This window comes from Anser brachyrhynchus (genome assembly GCF_964034855.1).
Source record: "Anser brachyrhynchus genome assembly, chromosome: 1".
NCBI classification, from domain to species: domain Eukaryota; kingdom Metazoa; phylum Chordata; class Aves; order Anseriformes; family Anatidae; genus Anser; species Anser brachyrhynchus.
Window position 1 is genome coordinate 134,586,727 of NC_137694.1, and position 27,693 is coordinate 134,614,419.

The 27,693-nt window shown below is 40.5% G+C and overlaps 1 protein-coding gene across 7 annotated transcripts in view; it reads right to left on the minus strand.

The window, feature by feature from the left end:
* The window catches only part of TBL1X (transducin beta like 1 X-linked), a 199,615-nt gene that overhangs the window by 71,563 nt on the left and 100,359 nt on the right, over positions 1-27,693 (minus strand). For all 7 annotated transcript variants that reach the window (XM_080577146.1, XM_080577141.1, XM_080577143.1 and 4 more), the window contains one exon: positions 23,388-23,495. The gene's annotated coding sequence lies outside the window, so the exon portion shown is untranslated. The remainder of the gene's footprint in view (positions 1-23,387; positions 23,496-27,693) is intronic.

Sequence of the window (27,693 nt, forward strand, 5' to 3'; positions counted from 1 at the left end):
TAGTATTATGCAAGAAGCAGACATCAACACCTATATTTAAGTATGACACGTTATAAGCTTATATTATCACTTATAATTTCACTACACTTTAACTGTTTGGACTGTAAAGCTCCATGGTGAGCGTGTGCCTCAGGCTAAATTTCTTTCTGGAAGGCATAAGCAAAAATAGTTCAGTCATTTCAGAGAGCAGTTGGGGAAAATACAGTGTTGCTGATATTTATACAGCTGTTTCAATGAGAATCTCTAGTGCTTCCATACTTTGGAGCAAGGACTTGACATTTGGCAGAGAGGTTGCTCTGATGGCGATGTGCCTTTTCCATCACAGTGAAAATCCACATAAATTGAACTAAAATAAACCCCCCTGAAAACACTACTTTTATGTGCACTGCACAGGTTTGTTGGAAGCCAATAATTAAATTATCAAAATATTACCATTTCACTAACTTTGCTGCATCCTGAGGCAACAGGAACTTAGAGTCTTTTTACCTAAGGGGACACAGATACATCCTGATGCAGAAGCAAAGGTATGGGATGGGACAGCAGGCTGTGGAAGGCAAAGAGAAATCAGGGCTACAAGCTGACAGATCACTGAGCTGGTTTCACTCATGCATGCAGTTCTGCTGATGTCCTGTCTCCAGAGAGTAGAAAATACCCTTTCTTCCCAACAAGTACTTCAGAGGAAAAATAATTATAGCCAAGGTATAATACTGATTTTGAAACCTCTCTGCTCTCTTTCATATTATATTTTATCAGCAGTTTACTCCTGAACATTTTGACTATGTGGCCTTTAATGCCTTTTAGCTGTATTTATTAACAACCTTATTTTTATTGCTTTTATGAGTTAAGGATTTTCCTCCCAGGCGTTCAATTACAAGTCTTAGTTAGACTGGGAAATTCTTTAAAAGAAAAGAAAACAAAGTTGTTGTGTTTTTTTCCCTCCCAACTGAAAATAGATTATTTTTTCCTCTCCCATTTGTTTTTTGTCAATTTATAACACACTTAACCAGCATAGCTGTTTGCTTATAAGGACTTGTACTTCACTTTGGTCAAATTTAATCTGAATACTGAAGAAATTTTTAGCATTCAGTGAACTGCTAATATTTAGTCAATTCCTCTGAACATCAGAAATGCATATAAACACACACTGTTTAATGCATGGTCATTCCCCGGGATTGGAATTAAATACAGAAAAGCAACAGAACGTTTTCTTGTCATTAGCACGTATTTAAAATGCTGGGTTTTGAGGAAGTGCGTTTTTAAGTCTTTTCAGCTGTCACTGAACAATATTTTGGTACTATAAACTGGATGAAGGCAATCAAATAAAATCATCAGCGAAGAGCCATCACTTCAATTTTTATTCACTGCGAACTTGTACAGAGCTGATCTGGAGCTTGAGAACAGGGACATGCTAAATCCTACTGCCTACAAAGGAAACAAAGATTTATTCATAAGAATTTCACAGATGACGCAAAAAATACTTCCTTTCTTTCCTTTACTGACAGCGGCCTTAAAACTTAACCTGTTGTTTAGGAACGCTTCCAACCTCACAGGTCTGAAAGACATTTTTCCCCACTCAATACGTTGATGCAAATGAGCTCCCTTTCCATCAAAATTCTTGTGAAAGATTTCCTAAGAGAGGGAAAGGTTTGTCCAATTTTATTTTTCTTACTAGTACATTACCGTTATGTAATAGCATTTTGTTCTCCTTAAGAAAAGGAGAAAACATGTATATCCTACCTAAGAAGTTAACAGTACCACCCATTAATGACTTTTTATTGTTCTGTGTTCTCAAAGCGCTGTTAAAACGTGAACTCATACATCTCAGATGTTTCTGTACAAGTTTTGGTGTAACACAGAACTTCTCAGGCGCTTATTACATGTCACCAATGGTTTAACCATTTTGGTTATAAGTCACATCCATTCTCTTTCCACGTGAAGGAACACAGTGCATCTGTTATGGGGATAAATGCAAAGCAAATGTTTCACAAATTCAGATGTGTAACCTCTGTGATCATTTCAGCTCTTAGTATGGAGCACAAAATCATTTTGACTGATACTCAAAAAGCAACGTTATCCACAATCTTACTAGTTCCACCTCATACGAATAAGCTATACTGCAACATAACCTGCCAATAATAATACTATGTAAGAATGGCTCTTAAGAGACTGAGCAATCCTTCTGACAGAACATATTTAAAAAGGTCAGAAACATTCACCCTCGTGTCAGCTGTTTGCTTTCCCCACCAGCCTTGTTCTAACCTGGCTTTGAGTTCATCCTGATTTTCCCTGCCACAATGGCAGCAGAGAAGAGCAGAGAGTAGAGCTGCATCCATCCTCACTGATCAACTTCCACAAAGCACCACCACTACTGCAAGGGGAGCTGGCATGCTCCGGGCCAGGTGCGAGGGCTCGGCAGTCTCCAGGTGACTGATCTCTGGGCTGAGTCGCACATTGTTGAGTATAAAAACAAGACGAGGTGGAAGAAGGAAAAGCTTGAGGACAAGAAGTCAAATATATTTCTACCAGCATGGAGGAAGAAATAAATAACAGACCAATCACTGACTTAGAAATAATTCCAGTGAGTCGAACAGCCCCTTGAATGGACGCACAGCCTTGTTATTTTATCACTAAATACGTGGTCCGGTTCCTTCTATTATCAAAAATTGTAAAATATTCTGTAAGACATGTAGAGTCACTAGGATGCAATGGATATTAAATGAAAGCCTTAAAATTATTTTACTTTATGGGAGCTAACCAGTGAGGGAATAATAGCATGTCTCAATACATCAATTGCTATAATCACTTTTTCAAATAAAACCTTTGTTGCAACTGCCTTATTTTTAAATTGGGGCAATTAGTTCATCTACAGTGAAACGCACAACTTCTGCTTACTTATTTTTCCACAAGGATCCTTTTTCCTTGTAAGGACATTTTTATTTGAATTTTATGCTCACACAGTTATTTAAAACTGACTTGCAAGAATGCCTATAAAGCGAAGCTAAGGGGTTTAAGCTTTTACACTTGCTCTCTGCAATCAGTAATCCAAAGGACAGAGGCTTCTTTATGGAAGCAGACAGCTGAACCAGAGGAGAGGCATCATAAATGTTTGCATGTGGCAAGCTCTGCGCAGCGTTTGAGCTGCAGGGCTTCATCGATTTCTTAGGGGACTGGCAGCAAACTGCAGGGTGAGAGGGCTGCTTGGTAGAACTGCGTGCAAACTTTTGGGGGTGTGGAAGGGAAGCTTCAATGAAACGGCAGAGACACAGTGAAGAAGCAGGAAGCTGACAGAGCAACCAGAGCTGGAGGTTGAGGAGGAACAGCCTAGGGAGAGCAGTAACGGGTGGGAGTGCCGGCTGAAGTGAGGCATGGTTCTGAGAGCAAAGACATGGCTTCCTATTTAATTCCTGCTGTTTAATTTCACTCTCCAATGGTATTTAGGAAACATCATTTACTTTGGTTAAAGGTGAGGTTATAAAACTGAAAAGTTGCACAACTGCTTCTTCCTCCCATCTATATGCCAAGGATTTCACAATTTCCTGCAACATCCACATCACTTTCCTGCAGTGAAACCACTCAAAGGTGCTCAGAAAAACTGGGGGGGGGGGAAAGCCCACTTAATTTCCCTCTCCTCTCAAGACTATACATGAAAAAAACTTGTACTCATTCAGTTTAATGAACAGGTTTCATACAAGTGGAATCTGTGCCTATAACCATACCTGTAACATAACTGAATAAGAAATTTTCCTAATATTCAACCTAAGCCCCTCCTTGTGCAACTTAAGGCCATTTCCCCTCATCTTATCACTTGGTGCTTGGTAGAGAGCAATAAGGTCTCCCCTGAGCCTCCCCTTCTCCAGACTAAACAACCCCAGTGCCCTCAGCCGCTCCTCACAGGACTTGTGTTCCAGGCCCTTCACCAGCTTCGTAGCCCTTCCCTGGTCCCATCGGTCCAGCCTATCCAGAGCCCTCTGCAGAGCCTTCCTACCCTTGAGCAGATCGACACTCCTGCCCAACTTGGTGTTGTCTGCAAACTTACTGAGGGTGCATTCAATCCCCTCATCCAGATCATCGACGAAGATATGGAAGAGAACTGTCCCCAGTACTGAGCCCTGGGGGATGCCACTTGTGACTGGCCTCCAACTGGGTGTAACTCCATTCACTGCAACTCTTTGGGCCTCGCTACCCAGCCAGTTTTTAACCCAATGAAGTGTACACCCATCCAGGCCTTGAGAAGCCAGCTTCTTCAGGAGGATGCTGTGGGAAACTGTGTCAAAAAGGATGGACCCCGTGGTACGGAGCCGTGTGGGAGCAGTTCCTGAAGAGCTGCTGCCTGTGGGCAGCCCCCGCAGGCTCAGTTCGGGCAGGACGGCATCCCGTGGGAGGGACCCCACGGGGAGCAGGGGCAGGGAGGGACCGAGAAGGAGCAGCGGAGATGAAGCGTCAGGGACTGACTGCAGCCCCATTCCCCGTTCTCCTGCGCTGCTTGGGGGGAGGAGGTAGAAGAGGGTGGTTTTGTCTTGCTTTTAGTTCTCACTGCTCTAGACTGTTATCAACAGGCAATAAATTATACTAACCTCCCCATCCTGAGTCTGTTATGCCCATGATGGTATTGGTGAGAGATCTCTCTGTCCTTATATCAGCCCACGAGCTTTTCTTCATTACATTTCCCGCCCTGTGCTTTGGAGGAGGGGGAGTGAGAGAGTGGTGTGGTGGAGTTTCATTGCCCATCAGTGTGAAACAACTACACACAGCAAACACTGTTGTATCTCAGGAAAAATATAAAAAGTTCCTCATGGTATGGAATATATATCCCCTACGTTTTTCTTCCATGTGTGAAAGAAGTGTATCATTTCTCTTTATACAATAATAATAGTAATAAAATAATAATAAACAAACGTAGGAGACCAAGGAGCTGTAACTACATGTCTAATCTCATGTTAATTCAGAAACCAAGCCCCCTCTAAAGTCGATTTTCCCCAGCTGTTCCTATTCCCCCATGTATTAGCTTAGATTTCAGCTGAATCTGGAGCAAGCCAACTGGCTGACCAACTGGGGTGGGGTGGGGTAGGCAACAGGCACTGGGGACACGACGGCTTGGGCCTGCTGCGTCTCTGATCTCAATCCAAGTTCAAACAAAGTATGAAAGATAACATAGATATAGTTAGTTTTTACTGAATTAATGTGGCACATAAGACTTTCTTACCTGGGCACCTGTTCTGGCAGGTAATGTAAGTAAGAAACAGAATTAGCCATTTGAGGACTCACAAGTCATTTAATACAAAAGCACCCAGCTCCTTCACACTAATACTTTCTCTTCAGTATAAAATAGCAGTTTTGAAGTCACAAATGCATTATGATAATTAATGATCAGTATTAAAAACAAACAAACAAACAAAAAAAACAGATCAAGGAGGTGGTTTGTGACAGCTCTTTTAATAGCATAGATACTTTTTGACATCATCTGTAGTTTCTTCCTGCATAGAAAATTTGCAATTGAGTTTCACTATTTATGGCTATTTCTGCTAGTTTAGGAACCTTCTTTTTAGACCAGGCTTAAAAAAAAAAAAAAAAAGATCAGGTCCATGTTACCTGGATTTAAGTCAGATGTCCTGCATTCCTGTAAGTCAAGCAGAAAAATCCAGTGGTGCTTCCTAAACCATATTCAAACAAGATCATAACAGTGATCATTTGCAAGATGGCTGAATAAAGCTGACCGGCATGTGGCAGAATGTAGTAACTAATCCAACAAATCTGGTATTACTTCATTTGAAACCTTCTTTCTACAGATGCGAGTTAAGTTCTGTTATCACTCTCAGCCTGTTCCAGAACCACAAAACCTGAAATGTTAAGGTTCTTGTAAATATTTTAGGATTTCCAGTCTGCATAGAAATGCTTCAGTTCACACAGACTCCTTCAGGGCATTCAGAAGCCATGTGGTCCAAAGGCTCCTTGTGGATTTAGTTCCATGAGATACCAGGCCATTCCCAAGGATGAAAAGGAGCCTGGTAATTTCCCAACAAACTCGACGTTGTTTTGCCATTTCCTGAATGAGCATATCAATCCCTGGCCACCACACAAATCATCTAGTCAGGACAGGCTATTTTTATAGTTCCCAGATGGTCTCTATGTACTTTCACGCATGACATGCGCTTCACAGGATACAACCACTCTGGCGACCTTGGTGCATGTGAAACTCTTCTCTCCAAGTAAAGAAAGGTAGGAGCTGTGGTGTGCACATGGGTCCATCTATTCATAGCTATGTCATGCACTTTAGCTAGCACTACATCATTTTATTTTCACAATGTACCTTGGCATTTGTCATTGGCAGGAGTTCAATTTGTGTCATGAAAAATACACCGTCTCCAGTTTCAGTTCATTCCAGTCGTCTGCTGCTTCCAAAGGGAAATGTGACAAGCAATTTGCATTCAGGAGTTGATTGGTACTTTTGACCTCAGACCCATATTTTGACAGAGAATGCTCAGCAATATTACCGATTTCCAAAATTATATTGGAGATACTACAGATATTCAGCCTTGCTATGTTAGAAGAGCTAGCAATGAAGCATGACCTGAACTCTTGCAGAAGATTCCCTTGAAGCTGTCTTCACATAGTCTTGGAGCTAACAAGAAAAAGTATCTGGATTTTTCAGATTCAAGTACTTAGGTTTCAATCACAGTTTTAATAATGGCCAAACAACCAACTACATCTAGGAAACCCAGCGGAAAACATGCCACAGCTTACGTTCCTTTCTGGGGATAATGGGTTATTCTTACATGTTGCTGCTTAACAAAATGGGTAATTTACAACCTGTACACAAATCACACACAACAGATACAAATGGTGTTAGACCATGCAATAAACCAACAATTTTGATGCGGTCAGGATGCTTACAGCTTTTCACACTACTGAGACCCTAAAGCACAGCAAAGAGTGACTGTTGCTTGGGGGACCAGCGTGAGGGTGGAGCCCATTTTGCAAAAGTGAACACGACTGTTTATCTGCACAAGAATATTAGCTACAGGGGAAGAATTTTAAAAGTGTCCCTGGTGCTTCCATTGCCCTCTTTGGCTCGTTATTGTGTAGCTCCAGGCCATAACCGAAACCAAACCACACATCAATGGATGATATTGACATATGACAGAAAAGGCTTCCAGACTTGGACTTGCAGCTGAGACAGCATTCAATAGCTTCTTTATGACAACTATTCCAGACACTCACTGGACCAATTTTCATATTCTGCTCCAGTTCTGGGCACTACATAAACTTACAACAGCTTAAGGAGAAGCTGTCAATGATGGTGATGAATGGCACATAGGTTTCAAATAGGTTTGTACAAAGAAGATGAGGAACATTTTAGGGAGCTAAAATGAGGAACATTTTAGGGAGCTGTGAATATAAGGTCTGCTAAGTATAAAGTCTGTTAAATATAAAGTCTGCTAAAGCCACATGACACACAACATGAAGGATGCAACATGCCTTTTCTCCCTCACATGGAACAACATAGTAATTTTAGTACAGTGTTGTTATAGCAAAAGTCACCAAGAAACTTTGTTTTTGCTCCTTTAGGGCCACAAGGGTAACCTCTGCTCTGGGTGCCTGAAGGTCAAATGGCACCTTCCAGTATTAAATTCCTTGGTCTACACCTTGGCAGACAACTGACGTTTTACTTCCTTGCCATCAAAACTCTAGTTTCAAAAACAAGCCTGGTACTCAATACAGGCACACGTTAATCTCTCTGACCTCAAAACTAAGGAAAACAAATGCCCCTGAAGAAATTAAAACAAGAAATGCCAACCTTGGGTATCTGAATCAGGACTGCAAACGGGGCAATATTCTGTTACCGAAAATTCGGACACACTTTGTTTGGTTCACTTAGCTACAGAAGCTGTGGCTAAAGGCAGAAAGAAACTCCAAAAGGTGCATATGTATTTGAGGCAAATCCTGACTTGCATGCCCTTGGCTCTGGCGCTTCGCTCCTTGCCCCGAGCTGCTGCCTGCTGTGGCCAGAAATCTGCCGCGGCGGTGGCCCGGGCATGTGGCACCAGCAGGGCCCCAGGTGCTAACTGAGGTAGCGGGCCGTGACAGGGCCCTGACGGCCTGGCACTCGCACTCACAACGGGCACCGTGGCTGTCCCTGGGCCCCTGCCTCTGGGGACGGGCCAGCCCTCAGCCGCTAAGTCTGAGCTCAGCATTAGATGGTACCCTAATGGGAACGGCAGCAAGTGATAAAAGCAAGGGGATGAAAATCAGGATGGCCAGCTCTGAAGCCTGTCTCTGTCACAGATTTGTGTTGCGGTTTACGCCTGAACTGCGGTTTTCTGTCAGCTCCAGCCAGTGAGAGGGAACGTGGCTCCAGCCGGTGCCCGATGAGACACGAGTGCCACTGGGCAGCAGCAAATGCCCCAGCCACGGCCCCTTGTGTCATGGCCCCGCTGCTGCCACAGGAAAGGCTTTGACGGCATGACTGAACGCCATGGGGATGTAGCACGAGCTAACTCTTGCCATATATTAAAAGGGGCCCATGTACATGCTGAATTATTTCCCTCTACTTTACTAAGGAGAAAAATCCCTTTTTAGAAAGAATTTTGCGAGTGTTTTATCTCTCTCTTTAGCTATAAACTCAAATAACATATTTTGACCACCCTTAGAATTGAGTTGGATGATAAATGGAGTCCATAGTAAACCCAGTGATTAATTATAAACTGTTAAAGTCTGTTTGTGTTAGCATAAAAATGTGTATTAAAAAGACTTAGATTTGTTTTCTTATCCTACACAACCACCCCTTTCCTTAAAAAGTCAGAACTATTCCAAAATTTAGTAACAGCCATGTGCACCTACAGAGAAACACAGTATTATCCAGAGAGAAAATCCTTCGCTATGAAGTCTGACGTTTCATCTTGTATAATCCCTAAGCTGTCTTTGTGCCAGAGAAGAAAAACAAGCCTTTAGTACCGAAAATTACTGCATTTCCTTGGAACCATAATTTACTTGTAAATAAAACCATCATTTGAACACTGAAATTAAGAAAAAATATTTCAAGCTTGCTCCATATTACCCTGTTGAAGTATGGTTTGTAATTCAAAATAATGAGATATACTAGGTCATTTAAGCTGAAGACTGATTCCTGAAGATCATAATTGACTCTCAGTTCCAACTCTGCAACCTTGGGAAATATTAACTTCATCTTTTTACTTACAGCCCACTGTAAAGTGTTTTATAATATTTCATTTAGGAAATCTACCTCACCAGTATTTTCTGATAATTAACTAGACAAAAATTAAGGAAAAAATGAAATGAAAAACAAAATGGTAGTGCTAAACTTATCAAAGGATATAAACCACCACATATCTTTGCTTTGAGACACATCATCATCACAATAATAGAAAAATGACCCTGACTTTGAATTCAAGGTTGATTGAATTTCGTCACACTCTCAACCTTTCAGCTTCCTGTTAATTCAAATTATTAATTGGCATATATCCAGAAGGAGCAGAGGAGGGGAAATCTAATTTGTGTATGTACTTACACAAGTAAAAACTCCCTTTACAATCGCTTATCTTCCTATTCCCTCTGTTCATCTTCCAGAAAAAGCAACAGAATGAGAGCAGAAGTAGTTTTTAGTTCAAAATGATGAAGTGCTGAAAGTATAACAATTTTTCAGCAACTGCAGAAACACATATCCTTGCCTTTTTTTCTCCCTTTGTTTTCATCACTTGTATTAGATATATTTTAAACACTGCACACCACAGCAAGTCCCTCAGACAGAAGATGTAAAGGCAAGGCTGCCTTCCCATAAAAGTTGCATTTGAAGCTCTACGCTAAACCCGTCGGGGTTATTAAAGTAAAGGCTGAGACGCTACGGCTCTCAATGAAAGCAGAGGCATGACAGTGCTTCCAGTGTACTTACAGGAGCTCATCTCTTGCAGGTCTAGGGGAGGCAAAGTTCCAGAGGAAGAAGAGGAGGGATGCAGGAGCTAGCACACAAATAGAGAGAAAAGCTGATTTCTCCACTTTCTCAGTTCTATCTTTCTTGCATTACCTCCCCCGATTATTTTTGTCTTTTATCGTTTCTTTGTTATACTTTTAGAATTTCCCTATTTCCCCTCAGGGTTTGAGGTATTCAGAACTGAGGTTAGCTTTATGCTGGGGTGGCTGAAACTTCGCAGTTTTCTATTTCCAAGACACAGTTGACTAAATTTGGCAACATTTACAGTATCTGCTGAAATCAACACCTGACTTCCTCTATACCAAGTAGCATTGGCTAGATAACTGACATTAAAAAAAGGAGAAAAAAGAAAAAAAAAAAAAGGTAATCACTGTCATCTGCCTTGTTTTGATATCAGTCACTTTTTACTGCTACCATTGAAAGAGAAAACGGTTATATGTAGGAAACATACAATTCAGACTCAGTTGTGCCAAGTTATGCTGGCATTTAGAAGGGCTGGAGTTAAAAGTAGTCCACAATTTTATTTATATGCCCTCAATTTCTTTCCTTAATGAAAACCTGATGGTCGAAAGCAGAGAAACTTTGGTGGTTCAGCTGACAGTGGCAAATGATCCTAGGAGGATGCACGCAACTTATTTAGTGGGAGAACTCCGCTATGGGGAGCTCGGATACAGTCAAACAGAAATACTACAGTACCGTGGTCCAGCTGATGAATTTTTCACTCCTTGCTACATAGCAATATGAAAAATGGCATTATGGACTTTGGATTTCATGTTGCTTTTTGTGATATTGTTCCCACGCAAAATGCACTTGCCTTTTATTGGGTCTATCCGGTAAGTGGGAACCAAAAGTCAACATGCATAGTTTTTTTCCTTGCACATCACTACTAATACGAAGACGTCTTAAAGTGAATTTTGCTCAGATCTTTGAGTGCAATACCTCTTTTGCAGTGTCACCGCCACAGATAGAGATGAACAGCTGTATCTGACTGAAAATTACTCAACCATTCTACTGTTGAACAGGGAGGAGAAGTTACACCTGGCTGTCTGGCGTCAGTGCTGTCTCTGGCTAATAGTCACAAACACAGGCAACAGCCCCCCGTTACTATGAGCAACAGCACCAGTTCCAAGTACATGCTGAAGACAGTCGTAAATCAAAGATTTAGAGCCACAAGCTACACAGTTACTTCGCAGAATCTGCATGCAAATTAGAAGGTGTAATTTAGCCTCTAACATAATCAAATGCCCTTGAAAGACGCAGGTATTAACAGTTCATTTCAGTAGGTCCATCACCCAATCCTAACATCTACAAATGGGGGCATCACTAAGCAAGGTACCCGAAAGCTCATTTTTCAATTGTTCCCCTTTCCCACATCTTTACAGATTCTGAAATAATTCAACCGTTCTGCCTGCCTAAGAGCTAAATAATTTCAACTGTAGCTTAAACTCACTTGGAAAAAAAGATGCACCCTGTCATCACTTTCCCAAGCCCTGAGGGTTCTGCAAAATCCAGTCACATCTGCACTGCATACAATAAGTAACCACATCATGTTTTTAGGTCTTGACCACATCCTTTTACCTCCATTTCAGTTTGGCGGGCCTAATTTAAGTAGTGGTTTACTAATTAGGTGGAAAAGCACTAAAAATGCCAGCAAAACCAAGCAGAATTCAAGTCCCAGTAGCTATTTTGCCTTCAGTGGTCGCTTCCTTAGCTGCCAGATCGAAGGTATCACAGACGACACTCATACAGACAGCAGAACTCAAGCCTGAGGATTAGACACAATTAGATGCTGCTGATGAGCAAACCAGAACTTGTCGTTTCAGCTTTTACAAAATGCATGGGAAGCAAGAGCTTCATAAGAATCCTACTGACAGCACGCTCTGTTTTCACTCCTAAGTCTGTTTACTTCATGTTTACTATGTGGAGAAGGTAAAATACAAATGGGTGTGTGGGGGGGGGGAAGATAGTGTGTCACTGTTTTTATTCTCACACTGGACTGAAAAGCCTCACAATTATGTGAGATTACACACCGTCCACAAGGAAATCACTGTTGTTCTCAGCTGTTAAGTTGGAGTCAATAGGAGGAAAAAGTCGCTGTTGTTTTAAAGCAATGACCAAGTAAGTTTTTATTTACCGTCTATGATCCAGTAGGAAAGAAGCAATTTCTAAGGGCAGAATGCTAAATTTGTGTGTGCTGTATCAATTAGAAACCCTACGTGTCACCCAAACCCACTTCTGCATTATTCTGTATTGAACAAAACTAAAATAAGAGAGGCTAATTAATATAAATATTAACATGACAAGACATAGCATATGATAAATTGTTGTTGGTTTTAGTGTTTTTTTTAATGCCCAGTCTTTAGGCTCAGATAATACAAAACACAACAGTAGGAAAATGTGATCACAGACACGTGAATTTATCTGTTATATCAGCGCAGCCCTAGTTTAAAGCAGTTTAAATGAGCTTTGATAATGAAAGGTGACGGAACCAGCTCAAATGGTGCAAGTGATTTGATTAGCTCCATGCTAACCATCATGGGTAGATTTAATTTAGAGCTGAGTGATCACGTCTGACTGTGGTAAACAGCTTAGCATCTGCCTTCCAAGGTAACATCTTCATATGAGAGAAAGAGAGATTGTGATCTGCTACGTTCACAATTTTGTAGCTAAACCCCCATTCTCTGCAAACATATTTCAAGCTTTTGGTGTCTTCTCAAGACAAGCAACTACAATAAAGAGAACTATGCAAGCTTCTAGAACACCAAGCAATCACCTAGATGAATATAATCTGCTGTTTAAACTCCCTCTAAATCTACTGAAAAAAGTATAATTAGAATTATGTAAACAAGCCCTGGGGCTGAGTTTAGTGGTCAACTAGAACAAATGGGACAAAGCTGCAGCAAAAGCCATATACCTAAAATAATTCATCAACGCATCAACTTCAGTAATAATGAACATGCCATAGTACTAGAAATTTTATTTTCTCCATCCCTGCAGAAACAAGGCTACTCCTGTTTTGTTCCCTCTTTTGAAGCAACACACAATTCTTCCCCTGCATGGAAACAATGCTTTGAATCAATACAAATGCAATCTCATTTGTCTCCGATAGATGTGTGCGAAAATTTTAGTAACAGAAGCATTATGTAATGGTGGTGACACTCACCTAACAATGAATTATTAATATTCTCTCTACTGTGAAATCCATAAGCAAAAGTGACTTTAGAGTCAAGATGAGAACATTTGCAAAAAGGCTGGATTTCTAAAAACCTCCAGCAAAGTTGCCACCCTCTTTAATCACAGCACTGCAGGCAGACAGCGATTACAGGACTGGCGACACAGTGAGAAGAGAGAGCTCTGAGAGACACGGCACAATGAAAGCTTTGGGGAATGACCGAAATAAGCACTTGCAAGAGAAACCGAAATTCTATGGAAGGAGATTTTGGAAATTTTCAAAATATTGATGGAAAAGATAATATAAAGGGAGAGAAAGATGGTTAGTTTATAGAAAAAGAGGGAAAACAGTCGGTAAGCTGCTATTTATGTCTACCACAAAATTGGTACTAAGCAAAAACAACAGGCTTAGTCTATCTCAGATAGATACCAAGTTTTCCCTCATTTTTGGATTTCAGCTGCTGTAGCTAATCAAGCATCTACGGACTGGAAAAACTTGTAGGACCTCATGGCTCCAGCCTCCCAGCTGGGTTTCGGTCAGACCATTTTTTTCTCCCCTTCCACTCAACTGCACTGCTCTAATTGCTTCTACTGATCCTCTTCTTCAACCCTCAGAGCACAGTCCTCAGATCGATGTCACTACAGATAGCTTTGCGTCTTTGACTTTTGCTGCTCTGACCTTGGGCTATTTTATTTCAAACTAGTATTGAATTAGTTACGTGCTTTTTTGAATGATCTCTGCATAGTTTTAGACATGCACTTATGGGGAGATTTTTCATTCTTCGAGCTTACAAAGACTGTAGTTATTACCAGATTTTCAAAATGTTATCTAATCAGGATGAATTCAAAAAATTTGGGTCTACCCTTAAGCAGATAACTTGCAAAGATATGTCCGTATCTAGAGAGAAATGTAATGCATACATAAAAAGGGAAGAATGGTTTCTCCTGTTTACTACTAAATACAGATTAATCAATTTGTTTAAAACAGAGAACAGAACCACCCCACTATGATTAACAGCTTGACATAAAGCTAGAGTTGGTAAAAATAAAAGGGGGGGGGGGAATATGGGAATAATAATGTATGATCTAGAAAGGTCTAAAGCAGGGTTTTGGCAAAACATGGCTGGAAACAACCTGCTGGCATATCAGATAAAATACGCCTAAGGCTAAACTTGCTATCACAGCTGAACTTTTGGCTCAAAGAAGAAAGAATTTGGAAAAAAATCATGAAATCATGAAAAAAAGTGTAAAAAGATGTTACTGTGCTAAAACTTCAGCAAGAAATCAAGAAATTTTAAAACATGGAATTAATTTCCATTTGAGGTCAACAAACATTTTGAAGTAAGTAATTAAGCCTTAAATGACCAAAGCTATTTAATATCTGTATTCATGGAACAGAACCAGATAAGTAAAAAGAAGACACTGTTTCATTTAAGGCTGAATTGCAATGTTTATTCAAAAGGTATGCTACACCCTTGTTTTGTGCCAATAAAAGGATTATTGTTTTTGCCTGATGATGCTCACTTTTTAATATAGAGCAAAAGCCCCTTTTCAAAGTCAAAGCATATTCATGTATTCATGCCAAATCTTTTTTGGAACAAATTTCGTAACTTGGAAGCTCACAGGACAAATAAGCATACTTTCTGCATTTCATTTCTCCACAGACATAAGAAGATATTCTAATATTAAACAAGTATTTAACATTGAACGTATTATTAATAAGGCAACATGACAAAATGTTTCAAGTCTACTTTGAGTTTATATGGGACGCGATTCAATTCCTGTAAAAAAAGCCAACAGCTACACTTGAATTACACCCAGATTTCCCCAAACTAATTTTACTGTGCTATCAGCATTGAGCAGAAGAGGCAGAAACAGCAGCAGCACCTCCAAGCTAAAACATCAGAAGCAGCATTAGACTGCTCAAGATGTATTTACATACCATTTGCAAGCAACTCCTTGCTATACCATGATCCAGAAAAGTATTTCTGAACCAGCAGTCCAGAAATTGCCGTTAACTAGCATGGTAGGAATACTTTTTAAGATGGATTGCTGTTTTCCTAATCTTGTCAACTACACTTAATGGGACATATCCTGAACACATTTTTAGATAAACCAGCTAGAACACAAGAAGTTTGCCTTAATGCTGTGGCGATTGGAAGTGGGGCAATTGATTTATGAAGGCAAAAATATACCAAGAAGTTGCAAAATCCTACTAGAAACAAACTGCAAGCTGATCTTTTGGATATTACACATTTTTCGCAATAGTGTACCTAGACAAAGGCTATTAAATAAATAATAAACTATGTAAGTATATAATTAAAATACCACGGACAGTTCATATACATGTAGTTCAGTATAAAAGTAAGAACATTACTGCATTTGCAGGCCAGTTCCGGCTCTGTCCTGTTCCACCTAGACGTGATCCTGTGCAGGGTGCTCTGGTGGCCCTGCCTGAGCAGGGGGTCGGAGCGGATGACCTCCAGAGCTCCCTGCCAGCCTCACCCACGCTGTGACTGTAACTCTGTCGGGGATGTAGCTAGTTCATTAAGGAGGATCCCTCAAACGATGACCTGAAGAGAAGCTTTAATTGTTTTCTTTTCCAGTACCTTCTTAGAGGCTAACGTCAGGTTTTGCGTGGCAATTTATACTACATTTCAACGAAGGGAGAAAATTTCTAGCCAAAGTCTTGAACTCAGTGGAATCAGTAAGAAAGCTGCCAGTGACTTCAGACCAGCTAATAATGACAAAGATTAGTACAGACCACTAAAATACAAACACTTTAAAACACTGTATCTGCCTTTTTGTTTATAAAGAATTATCTGAGTTAGACTGGCATCTTTTTTGTGCTGTGGGGAACCAGGAGTATTTTATACTTACAAAATTAGATTTATGATGTTGAATGTAATCACTCTTTAAACATATGAATATACGAATAAAGAAAAAAAGGATGTTCTTATCTTTCTTCTCTATTTTCCATAATGGCATGGAATGGTGATTAAGATGAATCATTAAATGCAGAGACCTTGATTATTGGGGGAACCAAAGAGAGACTAGAGAGAAATTGTTTTACATTTCCTTGATCAGAAATGCGCAAGCATGCTATAGAAGAAGGTTCCTGTGATTGATTATTCTGTTTATTAGGACTGGAAGCAGGCTAGATAAATGGGAAATTAATTTGTGCATGCATCACTTGAACTGAGATTATTTAAACTGATTTAAGTTGACCATAAATACAATTCATGCTAGACAGATTTGGGATAGTCGCTAACCTACATTGTAGCTCACAGAGTAGCCAACACAAAAACGTTAATCACCTCATATGGAATAAAAACTACAGAACAGCTTTGTTTTATCACAATGGACACATTGTTTGAAGAAGTCCCTTTCCATTCCTCATACATCTTCTGAGTCGGTAAAAACCATAATAAAACCCAACGTCCGGAGCCACATATTAGAAAAAGGAGCGATCCTATGCAGTCCTGGGAATCCATCTCACCAGTGACCATCTGCAGGCAACGTCGATTATTCGAAGGGCTCTGCCGAATCCGTGCAAAGCACTGCAGGGCCGGCTGCCCTCCGCAACACGGAGCGAGCAGCAGCAGCAGCGTTTGCTTCTGTTGGGCAGCTGGAGCTCCCCGCCCGGCACAGCGGGACGCTGCCTCGTCTCCCCCTGCCTGCTCTGGAGCTGCAGCCTCCCAGCTGCCTCGTCATCCCAGCACGTTGCAGCTGAGCTCAGCCGACAGTGGCTGGACACCGACTTTGCACCACATGGTGCGGGACGCCCGAGCGCACTGCTCCTGTGGCTCAGGTGCAGGCTCTGCTGTATCTTACACCACCATGGCCTTCTCGGTGATACTTCCTTTCCAGCTGTAACGCTACAACAGCTCTACCAACTCTGCGTAATCACATTTACGTAAGAAAAGCTTGGGCCAAGGTACCCCGTTACAAGGTCAAGTGTGAACCTGTGACCTCAGTGTGTAAGTAAAAATGTTGTACCAGCAATGACACGCTTGCAACACCATTTTGATTAATTATACCTCAAATCTCACAAGTTCACACTGAATAATTACTCCTTAACTCTCACGACTACAGATAATTAAACTTTTGAGGAAAAATAATAATTTGATTTCTTTTCACTTGCAGCGCTTGAAGTAAAGACCGGACAGTAAAATATTATGTGGAAATCCTCACAGGCTGACCGAAGACTGAAATTCTTCACTACAGCTGATAAAAGGAACTGATGCTAATCCGTATACCGGGCGCAAATCTTGAGCACATGCAATCTATACAGAAACATGATTATCAATAATTTGTATGAATTCTCCATTAAGTCAAAGCAGTTCAGGTAGAAATAGCCCATACAAGTAAGTAAATGGCAACACAGATCCTGTGCATCTAAAATGCTTCACTTACAGAGAACTTATTGAAAGAACATGTATATTACGTGTCCTTTTTCTCTGTGGGATGAATCTGGGAGATGTTCAGATATTTAGAAGTATGTTCAACTAGACTGCTCATAATAATTCATTTTCGACAGAATAGTGTGATAAAAAAAAAGAATTTAGTTTAAAGCAAAGGCTTCAAGTAAACAAACATTTGAAAGGCAGAAAATCCTGGTCTTCTTCAGAACGAAACTGCTCTAACTCTATTTGGGAAGCAGCAGGTTCACTGCTCATACATACTTTTTCATCGCGAGTAGTTTACAGAAGATATTATGCCTCTGGTACATGCCAGGCACACCAAGTTTTCCAAGAGCGCCACAGCCTGAGCTGAATCCATGAGGGCAGTGAATTCCTTCAGTTCTGCCCAGACAAGTCAAGCAGGCTTCGGGTGGAGGAGAAGAGTGGCTTGGTTGCGTGGTCTCTGCAAGGCACAGCTCTCCTTCCCCACCATCACTGCGCGGCCGCTCCACGCTCCCAACCTGAGCGGTGGCAGATTTCTAGAACAGATTTCATTCATACCTCGTGGAGGTACGCACGCACCTTTGACATAGTCTGGAACTCCGGGTAAACTAAATACACACTTTATTAGTGATTAGCACATAAATCATCTTTGTCCAGACTTTGTATTTATTACTAGAACTTTCAGGTGATTGACATGATGAACATGGAATCCTAACGTGCTCTGCACATCAGGTACAGAGACTGCAGGACGGTCAGACCTCAGTCTTAAAAGATCTGAGTTATGCCTTAAATAATCACAAATTTAGTTTAAAAATCCAAGGATAATGCATTTTATCATCTTATTTTGGAATGCATCCTCAAGACTCTCCACTATCACCAAAAACCTATCATCAAAAAGAGTAGCAGTAGATTGAAATATTACTATTATGAAAAAGCAAGGCTCAAAACAAGGATCTCAGAAGTTGGCCATGACAGGAAGAGTAGCTTCCTTACCTCTTTAGCACAATGTAAAGTCATAAAAATTGTTACCTATGTACAAGTTCATAGAATCATTAAGGTTGGAAAAGATCTCCAAGATCATCTGGTCCAACCATCCCCCTACCACCAGTATCACTCAATAAACCATGACCCTAAATGTTCATGTTCTAGCAAGATATACTTTATTCTGACTCATCTACAAGGTCAAAAAAAAAAAGCAAAAACCTGATCAAATAATATTTTCATGAACTAAAATAAAGAGTTCGGTAAACTGATGCACCAACTAATAAGGGCAGTATCAGGGAATATGCAAACATAACATGGTTTTAGACCTGAAATAACCACAAATGATAAACATCCTTTACATTTCTATGTTATTTCAAAATATGCTTACTTTTAAAAATATTATGCCAACAGTTCACTATTTTTCAGTGAACAGTGACTTGTAAGAATAACTTCAGAATAATGAATAACGAACGCCAAGCAATCAAAGCGAATAGTTCTTCTGTAGGCCCACAGGCTCTGAATTACTTGTTGACTATATCTGAAAAGCAATCTTAGAAATCAAAACCAATATACAGTTTGTTTACCAAAAAACAAACAAAAAAACATTATAAAGGATATAGTTTGAAAGTAGCTTGACTGTTGTAGTTCATAAGTCTAAGTGACCTACGAAATGAACTGGTAGGACCTACTGCCAACAGTACCCCTTTTTACCATAAAGAAAGTTTCTCAGTTTGCCTCTGCACTACCATGGATAAAGTTCTAAATAAATTAACACAAGGTATGGAAAATCCCTAGTTGTAAAAATGTACAGAAGTTGTTAAGGAATAAGTATGCATAGATGTATTATAATACTTTTAAAACTCATACATTTGTAAGCCAACTGTTTGACGACAGTTACTTTAACCTTCCTTGTATGAAATACAATATTCTCATTTACAAAGATGATGCATACTTCAAAGAATTTCAACAAGAAAACTGTTTTCGTGCAAGTGCAGTACTAAAGCACAGGACTGAAAAAACTTCTGTAGTCCAGTCCCAGGCAAAAGGGTAGATCTACTAACAAACGATCACTGACTATGCAAAATCTTGTTGACTTTTTATACTTAATAGCTAAAGAACATTACAACTCCGTAACGAATCAGAGGAATAAATAAGACTACAACATTTTCTCGATAGCCAAAGGAGACAAAGTCAAATTTAGATGCAGGAACAGACCCCGGGGAGGCTAAAAAAGCTGTACAGCACACAGGCACAGAGTACTACACTAAGGGCAGAACAGAAAGAGACTCTAGAAGCTCTTCTCTTTTGACTCTAAAACTTTACCCCTGAATTAAGAAAGATTACTCAGATGAGAGAGAGTAGAGATCCTCTTCACTGCTGGCTTCTGTGAAGTATTATATATGAAGATAACAAGACACAAAATGCAAAGTTCTTCTTCATTAAAGTAGGGATGAGAATTAGCAAAATAACATGATTTTACCTAACTTTATGCTTAATGGCTCTCACAACAGTGGCAAAATTTGTTTTATTTATTTATTTATTGTTTGTTTGTTTCCTTAGACCCTCAGAAATACCTGCTTTAGTCATGCAAAAGCCGGTAGCTTTTTGGTTTTCCTCTTACTGGTTCAAATAAGAAATTGCTCCAGAACTGTCTAAGCAGATTTGCACCAGCTGCTCCTAGTACCTCTCCAAAATCCAAGAAAGGGTTTCTACAGCACTCGATGCCGTGAATTTGCATGAATTTCTTCTGCAACTTCTTTCTTTGAAGCATGACATTTTCTACCTATATTGGCTCCATCTTCACTGTAGACTGGTGAGAGCCATTCTCTTCGGGAGACGGTGTTACTATGAGATGGAAAAGTGCTAAAGCACATATCGTCAGTTCAACTTACATCATCTCTGGCTAGAATAAGAACAGCTGCACATTTCAGAAAGAAAGATGTGAAAGAGGTCCTGGAGATCTGCCTGATCTTCTAAGTGACAGAAAACAAGAAGTAAAAAGACTGAGGATCAATTATTGGCTATGTTTCTGGTGAAGAGTTGACAGACTCTGGTCTTTGGAACTGCAATTCATATCCATGGAGAGAAGGAGCAATATTTACAGAGTAAGCTTCACGTCAGTGACATGTGGTTACTGTCTTCGGATAAGGATGAGCTAGGGCAGGCAAAAGGCTTCTAAAGTAAACTGTGAGGTGTTACAGAAACAAATGCAGTACAAATTCAACCTTACATATGGCAACCTCTGTGGAGGGAAGGATCAGAGGCCTGAGAAGCAAGCAAGCAAGCCTGTAAACTTTTATTTAGAAGTAGATACTATGTATAGTTGCTGTTGCTTCAAACTACTGGGGAGGTCTCCACAATTAAAATATTAAAATCATAATTTTTAACTTTTCAGGAAAACTTGTTATTAAACAAAGCAAGGAAAAAATAAATAGAGGATGATACACCACATTGATGGTACCATTATCTCCCCAAATTGTTGATAAACCAAGGGCTTAAGATCTTGAATACACATAGATCATACACTAGCAGATCTCAGGAGAATATATTGTTGGTAAGATGAGATAAAGTAAGCCACCAAACCATATCAGAAAACTGGGCCATCTACTCCGTAAGAATGTATTTGTGAAACATGAAAATAACTACAAAAGATTTCCATCTCAGATGTCATCTAGAAATAACACGCAGTCAGTAGTAAAATGTCAGCCACTCCTAAATTTTGTTCCTAAAATACTTTTTCAAACACCAGAAGGATAACTGCATTCTAGACCTACATATTCAGTATGTAAAGATTGGTTAATCGCAAACATGTAAGCTCGTTGGCCCAGTGAATCTGAGGAAAACTATACATTTGGGATACAGTACAGAGATGAAAATGTGGAAGGACTCTCCCTACCCACTACCAGCAGGGACCAAAGTCACTACTAAAACAGTCCAAAAAAATGGCAACCTGTGGCAAAAGGCTTACTTTAGTCCTGCATTAAGGCCATAATTAGATTGAAATACACATTACACATGACAAAAAAAGTATTCAAAGACAATTAATTTGAATAGGAAATTATCAACCGATAGTCTCCAACTTCTGATTTATGTTTTAACAGAATATAAACATGCTGTGCTTTTTAAAAAAAAGAAAAAAAGACAAATATTTTTGTCTCTGTAAGTAGAAAAAAACATTTTTACAGATGAGGAGGCCATTAGTAACCAAAATGAATGTTAAAAGACAACTTTAAATCAGCACACCCAGATAATTTGTGCCTTAGAGTCTTAAAAGTGTTTGAGAGTATCATTTCAATGATGCTAATTTTCAATACATTATGGAACACCAAAGAAATTCAGTAAGACTGCTAGCATTTTCTGCCAATATTTGAAGCTGGTAAACGGTATGATATCAGTAATTATAGAGCTCTAAGCCACTATTAATCTCAGGCAAAACAACTGACAAACTGATAAAAGATAAATTCACTGGGAAATGATACGAATAAACAGTCAACACCAGTCAACAACATTTTGTAGCAAATTGGTCAATACAGCACAAAGATGGGATTTAATCATCTGATAAAGTTATGAATTTTGGTCAAAAAAGTTACCTCATAGGTGAAACACAGAGACTTTTGAAAGGCATGTAGCTTACAGCCACACATTCAAGATTAAGAAATCTGTTCTCTGTATTATCAGTTGTACCAAAATGTGAGTTAAATGGATTAAGACAGAGACAGATAAAAAATAGTACTTGTTGACAGAAAATAATAACTGAAGAAGAGTGTTCTACATTTCCCCAATAAAATCATCCAGTAGTAGCTCAACATTAGCTGAGCGTAATCACTGATACAAAAGTAAGGATAAAATATTCTTGATAGCAGTTATGACAAAGAAGGTGGCACACTGGTTAATAAAGGTAGCAGAGTGTTTACTCGGAGTAGTATGCATCAATTCATAGGATGGGCAAAGTGTATTATAGCCACGTGGACTTATGTATCAAGAAAGAAAGCAGGTCATACCCAGAGAATGGTGCACAGAAACCGGGGACTTAAAAAAATAATAATACAATTTTCATGTCACAGAAACAATGTAATACAAATGCCAGTGAAACCTTATGACAAAAAGGGTTAATAAAACCTCCACACATGTACTAACAGAGATACTATTTTTGTTCACAGCATTAGGGATACTGGAATAGTGAATACAGCTGTATAGTCCCCTGTATTTTCCCAAAATGGGAAGAATCTTGTTTTTTCTTGACATTTTCTCCATAATTCACCAAAAAAAGGGAAGAATTCTGTACCTCCTCACGATGTTAACCAGAACACCCCATATACTGTAATTAGCATAGCGAGGGATTTAGAAGGCAGCAGTGTGTAAAGAGCAAAACAACAATTTGAAAAGGCTACAGAGTACCAATGAAGGTTACATAAACACCCAAAAAGGCTCTGCAAATGATTCCAGGAGGTTAAGAGGGCTCAAACCTCCTGTCAGAGAAGGAGCGGTACTGACAGCAGTGTAGGTACAGCAGAAAGACAGATCTTAATGCAGATGTGTTTTGGGGTTATTTCCAACCAAAGCAATTACTTAACACAGCCGCCACTTAAAGAATCATAAAGTACTTTGTTTTGTTACATTGCAGCTCTTCAGACTGTAGCTTAAAAGTCGTCTCTGAGTAAATGTAGACTTTTTGTCAAATGTCTCTGTTTGAGAGGGCTGAATTGCTGTACTCTTGAATGATAGCAATGGTAAAACTTTATCATCAGATACAAGCATAGAAATTAACTTGCAAAGCTTGAGCTGCATGTGTGGTTTCACCATGAAAAAATCTGAAAGGCAGCTGGCCAGGAGACTGTGTTCCCGAGGCAGGCTCATGCCTGGCGATTACTTTGGCTTACCTGGTCGTGAGACCCTTGAGCTGCTGAATGCTGCTCCTCGCAGGCTGCTGTCAAGAGTCTGGGGGTTTGAGTTACCATGGAGATCACCACATCTGACAGCGGAGAGGGCTGCAATGAGAGAGAGAGGTACCGGTCAAGCCGCTTCGCATCGCCTCATCAAAACAAGAGCATTTGACCCATTGCTCTTTTGGCATTCACCAATGTTCTGTCTCCCAAGTTAGGAGCTTTGGCAGAACCCTAAGAGGAAAAAAAACACCATCTGTGACAGAAAGAGAGAGAAAAGAGCAAGACCCAGTGACCCAAAACATTCAAGTGCTTTGCAAAGCTAAGTGCACTTTTCCAGGAACCTAATGCACGCTGAACTTGGCTCAACAATCTTCAGCGTCTTTGATCAAACATCAGCAAGAAATTCATCTAGCTGACAGCCTAGGGAACCACAGTTGAACACAGCACTGAAAAGCTGGTTTGCTGCCTCGCAGCAGCACACAAAAGTCGTCTCTGAGAAAATGCCAGTGGAAAGTGATTTCTGTGCAAAAAGAAGTAAGTAGGCCAAAGAATTCACCTTCCTGTAAGTTTTCGGGGGAAGGTCTAAAAGAAAGTATTTATGAAAATCAAACATGAAAGATAGTCCGGCATTCTTCTGCAATAATAAACCTATTTGCAGACTTTTCCATGCCTGCCATCGAACACGATGAGTAAATCCTTATTTCACGTTTCCTCTGTGATTCAGCTGCAATGTATCTTAACTATCTTCCTACTCCTGCATCTCAAGCCTTACGGCTTATGCTCAGTTTTTTCTATGTAATATAGTAATTAAATGCTGTGAAGTGAAATGAGATATTCTTTAGAGACTTCTTAAACTAATTATACTCTTCCGCACAAATGTTTAACAGCTTTTAAAACTATACATTGAGGATCACTTTATAATATAGTCAATTTAATAAATAGCATATTTAAAAACATCAGGAGAAGCTTTCATAAATCCAGTTCTAATTCTCAGTCTACAGTACTACAACATGTTCTCATATACACCACTGTGAGACAAGTATGCCATCTAACCAAATACAACTATTCACATGAGAAAGACACATACCTATTCTAATCGAAGCTGAATGACTATACAAGGGACAAGAAATGACTATTTAAGCATCACAAATTATTCATGATACATCATCAGCTAGAAGTCTGTATGTTTTTGGACTTTTGTCTGTTGAACACGTATGAATCTCCATCTGTCTGGCTACCCGTACGCTTGCCTATCTAATTCTCAGAAGACATTGGAATTGTTCTCCTCATTTTTTCTGTGGAGCATGTCATGTTTATGCAAAATACAAAAAATACTCAAAAAATACAGCTCTGTGTAAATATGCAATCTGAAAATCCCAGCAATAATTAGAGGATTTTGTTGTTACAACTTCCATGTCTTATGGTAAAATTGTTAAGAGTATTAGTATATTAAAATTAACTCTATTCAATACTCTGACATTATGGGGTGCAACAATAGCTAACGCATAGGGGCTGCTCTGGAGAGAAATACCAGGGAAATAACTGACTCGTGTGCTGAAGGCTTCTGCAAGATTCATATAGTTTAGTGGATATCATAAAATACCAGATACAGGCTCATATTATAGCAATTTAAATTGATGTATTATGTGAGCTATATATTTAATTATTTCTGTCCTAACTACACTCCTAAATTGGCTGGACTATGGTTTCACTTGTTTTGTTTACCAATATTACACACTGGATCACATTATCACAGCATGGCTGGGGTGGGAAGGGAGCTCTGGAGCTCATCTGGTCCAATCCCCAGCTCAAGCATGGACACCCAGAGCAGGCTGCCCAGGCCCACGTCCAGGCGGCTTTTGAAGATCTACAGGGAGGAAGATCCCAGCGCTCTGCCACCCGCACAGCACAGAAGTGCTGCCTGATGTTCAGAGGGAGCCTCCTGTGTTCCAGCTTGTGCCCACTGGCTCTTGTCCTGGCACTGGGCACCACTGAGCAGAGCCTGGCTCCATCCTCTCAGCACCCTCCCTTCAGGTATTTATAGACATGGCTGAGCCTCCTCTCCCTGAGCCTCCCCTTCTCCAGGCTGAGCAGTCCCAGCTCTCTCAGCCTCTCCTCACACGAGCGGTACTCCAGTCCCTGGCAGCTTTTATCAGCGTTGGAATCCCTTGAAGGCCATTCATCTTCCCATGTTGCTACAGGGCAAGCAGAAAGTATCAGGTAGCATGGGTCACACAGGCTGGAAGAGTTACTCAAATCCTATTCTAAGACTGGTTTTGGTTACCTTGCCAGACAACTTTTTGGTAAAAGCATTTACGCTAGCTCTCTACTTGAAAAGGCGTTTGTACTAAGACTAGAGTCAAGTAAATTAATGATTTGCAAGAAAGAAGCAAGGGAAAAGAGACAATTTGGAGATAAAAAGAAATTGCATATATATTTAAGTTTTATTATCCGCAAGTGTCAGTGACATTTAAAAGTTAAAGATTTCCTTTACAACTGGGCGAGAGCATGTGTGGATGGTTGTAATAACCTGTTTTGCTAGCACATGCCCCTACACATAAGTCTTTACTCAACAAAAAAAGTTTCTTAAAACTAAATTTCATATTGCAGTAAGAGGTAATATATAAGCTTTGAAATAAACAGCATAGAAAGAAGGAAAATGTTTCTTAAAATTTCACTTTTTAAACTTTCATTGGCAATACTAATGTTACATCTGATAACTATCTGTGGATTCAGATCTCCACAGTTTAGAAAGAAGTTGCAAAAAAACAGAGATCACAGAAAACAGCTGCAGAAGTGATTAGAGGGCTGAAGAAAATACCGTAATATGAAATATTTGAAGAGTTCAACCTGCGCAGTTTATCAAAAGAATGAAAAAAAAAGACAGATGACCTGATTACAGCATCTAAGTATTTCCATGGGAAGAAAATGCTTAAGTACCAACTGGCTTGTTAATCTAGCACAGGAGGGTATCTATAAAACAAAACACTACCTGGAAGCTGAGGCCAAGTTCAAATGAGAAATAAAGCACATGCTCATCATCACTTACGATTAACCATTCGCGTGGCTATCAAAAGGAGAATGCAGAGATTCTCCATTTGTTGATAGCAAGGCCTGTCTGGAGAGACTTCTGGAAGACAAACTGATGTGAAAACACAAGTTACCCTGCAGCCAAACATACAAGTTCCTGGGTTTCATACAAAGACAGCTGGGCAAAGTCTGTAATACAGAGGAGGGAAGTCAGGTGATGTAACTGCGCTTTGCTGGTCATAAATTAAGTACCTTATGATCTGCAGCCATTGTCTGGCTTGGTAACTGCAGCACTGGGGGAGACGGGCGGCGCGCAGGCAGTGCCGCTGGTTCCAGTGAGGGAGTGCGTGTGCGGTCAGGCTACACGCGGGGCTTGAGAACGGCAAGCAGCCCTTCAGAGACAGGTGGACTAAACTCTGCTGTGAATAATACTCCAGCTACTAATTTAGGACAGCAGTGCTCTCCTCCTGGGGCTGAAAGGGCTCGGTCAAAGCTGAGCAGTGGCGGGCGCTCCCCGCCCCAGGCCCTGCAGCGCTGTGGTGAGATGGCCGCAGGCAGTGGCTCCCTAAACCCACGCCTCAGCCCCACCGGCGGGCGCAGGGCCCCAGGTGCCAGCAGCCACGGCCGAGCTGGCCGCTGCCTCAGGGAGCTCGCTGGGCACCCAGCGCTTCCCGCTCACATCTCCGTGAGGAACCGCTCGCTGGTGACGCCGGAGTCGGCAACCTAAAAAACTTCATCTCTTACGCAAAGGTGAGGATGGATACTGCAAGTCTCAAGGTAGCTATCTTTGCTGCAATGAGCTGGGCTGCTAAATGGCCCGACAAATTAACCATGTTTAAATACCAACCAAAAGTAAGACTTACGAAACGTCATTCTTGTTCACCGACTGCAAATCTCGTACAAGTGGCTTGACTTGGGATGTTGTACTACTTCTTTAACCACAAAACTCAGCCGAACAACGCAGAGATGTCCACTGACCCCCTTTTCTTGCAGGTACTCCATAGGACACAACCTTGGTGAAGCAAACCCACGGCAAATGCGGGCATCAGCTCCCGTGCACGCAACCAAGAGGAAAATCCCTGCTTGTATGGAAGGTGCCCACCAGAACACGGACGTTTTACCTCCCACGGGACGGTGCCATTCAGGGCTCCAAGTCAGGGAAATGACGCTTGCCTCAGGGCGGCCCTTGGTGGGCCACAGACAAAATACTGTACTTAGCTACGGCTTTACGTGTAGGCTTCCTTTTGCAGGGACCTGCATGAGCTTTGGA